Here is a 4,325-nt window from a genome sequence, read left to right as displayed (position 1 = left end):
AGGGGATCCAATGCCTTTGTCCTCTGTAGGAACTCCTATGAATGTGCACATAACTCTCCTGCACATAAACAATACACATAATTAATTATAAAGTTAAATAACACAAAACTCTAAAATATCAAAAATTGAGGATTGAGGCCAGATAGATGGCTGAGGAATTAAGAGTACTTGCTGTTCTTCCAGAGGATCTGACTTTCTAGCAATCGCATTAGTGGCTCACAACTGGCTTATCTCTAGCTTCTGAAGACCTAATACTCTTTTCTTCCATTGACACTTGCATACATGTAGCATACACTCTATTTATGTATGTGTAATTAAAAATTATTAAAAAATAATGCTAGATATTAAAAACAGGAGAAAACAGAAAAGTTATTCAATCCGTGATGGTAATTTAATTAAAGGTCAAAGCTACATTACAAAGGAAAAAAATCAGGTAGCATTATATAATTAATCAAAATATCTAAAATGCATACAAATCAGGAAATCTGTTGTTGGACAAAATAGAGAATTTTATTCCATACCTTGGATTCTACATGGATTCTCAGACACATTGAGAGTTTGTAGAAGTTTACATAAGTTTCCTGGGTGGTGATTGAAGAATATGAAGAATCACTGCATAAACTGAAACACCATTAGTATATTAACATTGCAAATGGTGCAATCTTGCCAAGAATAAATGAAGCACAAATTAAAACATTGATGGCATGTCATTATACCTCTAAAAGTAACAACAGTAAAGGAACAATATTAAAACAAGTGATGAGACTTTTGGGAAAATTGAAACATTTATACATTTCTAGAGGCATTATAAATGATTTCAGTCAATTTGGTGAACACTCAGGCAGGTTTTTACAAGAGCCATAAAAATGTTCATACCTTTTTACTAAATAATCTCACACTTTGGCACGTGTTTTAAAGCTATAACTCAGGAGAAGGAAAGCAATATGTGTTATTTATTATAATGGAAATCTGGATATAACCCCAATAGTGGCATTTAAAAATTAATAGAAAAATTAATAGAATTACATGAAACAAATAAAAATGATTAACTTAAAAATAAGGTGATATATAGGAAAGTACATTCAAAATATCAAATTAAATAGATTATCTGAATTTATGTTAAGAAGATCTAATGTGAGGATGCAGATGTAGTTAAGTGGTAGAGTATTTGACATACAAACACGCATACACATCTCTTGTGTCATGCAGTATGCCAGTGGATGTGGCACTCGTACTACCAGGGCAATGTGGAAGCCTTCCTCACAGTCCATTAGGCCACACCCAGAGGCTGCAGCACCCATATATACTGATAGAGATTGGAGTAGTACTGCTTTGTAAGTATTATTGTGTCTTGTATAGTAAATACAGTACTCTCAAAAAAATAAAATGGAAAAATAAGACACACTAAAGGAAGTCAGGACTGGAACTCAAGCAGGTCAGGAAGCAGGAGCTGATGCAGAGGCCATAGAGGGATGTTTCTTACTGGCTTGCTTCCCCTGGCTTGCTCAGCCTGCTCTCTTATAGAACCCAAGAATACCAGCCCAGAGATGGTACCACCCACAAGGGATCCTCCCACCTTGATCACTAATTGAGAAAATGCCTTATGGTTGGATCTCATGGAGGAATTTCTTCACCTGAAGCTTCTTTCTCTGTGATAATGCCAGCTTGAGTCAAGTTGACACAAAACCAGCCTATACGATATACTTTCTCTTTGATGGTCTACTGTGACATCCCAGAGTCAACAGTAAATCTATTAGCAGTGAGAAGCCTTAGTACTCTGATTTTTGCTTTGTAATATTTCATAAAAAGAAACCAAGGCTCTTAGAAAAATGGTTGATTCATGGTTGAAGCAAGAAATGAACAAGATGCATCTGAAACATCTTAATTGCCAAGATGCTGTCAAAATGATTCAGGAGTCAACTTAAAGAAGCACCACTGGAAGAACGTATAAATTTAAGTATAATAATTACAAAAATCAATAGAATTGAAATGCATTATATAATTCAATTAATAAGTTTGCAATACTATTTTAAAATAACTGAGTTCCCAACACTCCTCTATCTACAAACCAACAAGTCTAGTTGAAGAATGAAGGCTCATGAACCCTCTCTGTGTGTGAGGCACTTGTCCTGCGTAAGTCTAGCTACCACCCCTCATCACAGAAACCTCTCTTTATAGCAAATGGAGACCCATACAGAAAACCACAATGGAGCCAGGTGGTGGCGGTGCACGCCTGTAATCCCAGCACTCTGGGAGGCAGAGGCAGGCAGATTTCTGAGTTTGAGGCCAGCCTGGTCTACAGAGTGAGTCCCAGGACAGCCAGGGCTACACGGAGAAACCCTGTCTCAAAAAACCCAAATCCAAAAAACCAAAACCAAAAAGAAAGAAAGAAAAAGAAAGGAAGGAAGGAAGGAAGGAAGGAAGGAAGGAAGGAAGGAAGGAAGGAAGGAAAGAAAACCACCACAATGGGACAGAATGCAGAGATCAAGAGATTTGTGGGTTGCCCAGTCCTAATGGATACATCTATATGACAGTTCCTGCAGGGAACATTACAAGAGATGGAAAGATTGTTAGAGCCAGAATACCTGGACATGCACTGTGAAACAGTCTCTCCTAGAAATGGCTGTATAAACAAGATCAGAAGAAGATACATATCAGTGAATATTTTAACAAGTTCAGAGGAAATCTCAGAGGGTACCACTTCTAGGCAAAGAGCTGTAGGTAACTATTGACTGCTGGAAGGAGAATTAGCCTTTTCCAGGGATGATCCACCCTTGTTGATTTTCCAATGCAGACAGGTCAGTTTTGAAACCATATACACAAGAACAAAAGCAGACTCATCAGGATCTCTATCTATCTATCTATCTATCTATCTATCTATCTATCTATCTATCTATCTATCTATCTATCTACCTATCTACCTATCTATGAGGGGCTTGGAGTAGGAAGGGGAGAAAAAATCGGATATAATTCTATTTCAATGGAAACATATTAAAATAATATTTTAAAATAATAACTGATGAGTTTTCAAGGATGGTAGGGTATAAAAATAGAAAAGACTCTAGAAGTTTTCTGTTTTTACTGCACAATATGAAAGTATTTTAAAAAGAAAATCATTTCCCTTATTATGTCTCTGATAATTTCTTCAACTAAAAATATACTAAGAAAAATGGGGGTTAGAGAGAGAGGAGGGAGAACAAAATATTTTAGGAATCTGGAAATGGAAAATAGGCTAGTAGAATTTTGGGAAGATTTTATTTAGGAAAATAGTTCTATCCTAATAAGACTTGAAAGCTTTGGAACATTTTCCTGTCATTTCCACTCCCTATGTCTTTATCTCCATGGCAGCCAGTCTTGGAAACACACAACTCGAATGCTCATTAAAGCATCCCAGCATCTAAACAGCCACTACACGAGGTCAGATGGTATGGAAGATCTTTTAAAATCTTATTTCCAAAGAATTGTGGTGATTTGACATGTCTGATGGTTTCCTGGAAGGATCTGGGTTTTGCAGGCTGCCTTGATTGCATTTAGCACACAGATGAGCTGGTGTACAAGGACCTTTCCTGCTCTTTTCCTCCTTTCCCTCAGAGGATTGTCTGCCTTCCAGATTAACCTCAAGCCACTCAAGACCCTGCTCTGCTTCATCAAGGTCCTCAAGTGATTTGCTTCTGTCTTTGCTCTTACCACCTGTGGTGGATTTAAGGGCAAAATAGAAACTCGAGTTGTTCATACTATAAGATGGTTACAGCTAATATTGGTTATTCATTCAGGTTGAATCTGGCATCATTTCCTGCATCTCCAAATGTCAATGTGAGTGATGTGACCTGGAAGAACCATGGCCTCACAGGTGATTATTCTGTACAGTTCTAAGTTACATTTGCAGTTTGTGTTCTTGTACCACATTGCTGCCTTATGCTAGTTAAACAAAGCTCTACAGGGATAGTCATAAACTTCCCAAGGTTGGTTTTATTATTATTCTTGTTATGACTTTTCTGTAGTTGGTTGAGTGCCTCAACCTTGGCTAAAGCTCTTACAGATATTAAAATAGCTACCAAGTACAATATTGTTAATTAACTCAGGAATGTCATGTTGATTTGTCTCTGTGACTAGTAATGGATCCCTAAAAGTATCTGTGATCTTTGGCTTTTTGAATATGACACTTTGGGGATGAAGTGTTTGGTTTGTGTACAAGGAGACCAGTTTACATAGTCCGTCAAATATGCCAGCTTCCCACAGCCAACAAGGTATCTTCCACTTCTGAGATATAATTAAAGGGAGAAATCCTCTGTATGAAATGTATGCTATACTATATCTTGTTGCCA

At 37.1% G+C, this 4,325-nt stretch overlaps 1 pseudogene; it reads left to right on the top strand.

The window, feature by feature from the left end:
• The first annotated feature begins 3,541 nt into the window (after nt 1–3,541).
• On the top strand, nt 3,542–4,077 carry LOC127674703 (synaptophysin-like protein 1; annotated as a pseudogene).
• Nucleotides 4,078–4,325: the final 248 nt, after the last annotated feature.

This window comes from Apodemus sylvaticus, chromosome X (genome assembly GCF_947179515.1).
Source record: "Apodemus sylvaticus chromosome X, mApoSyl1.1, whole genome shotgun sequence".
NCBI classification, from domain to species: Eukaryota; Metazoa; Chordata; class Mammalia; order Rodentia; family Muridae; genus Apodemus; species Apodemus sylvaticus.
The sequence above is the reverse complement of the archived record's forward strand: the minus strand, read 5'-3'. Positions and strand labels throughout refer to the sequence as shown.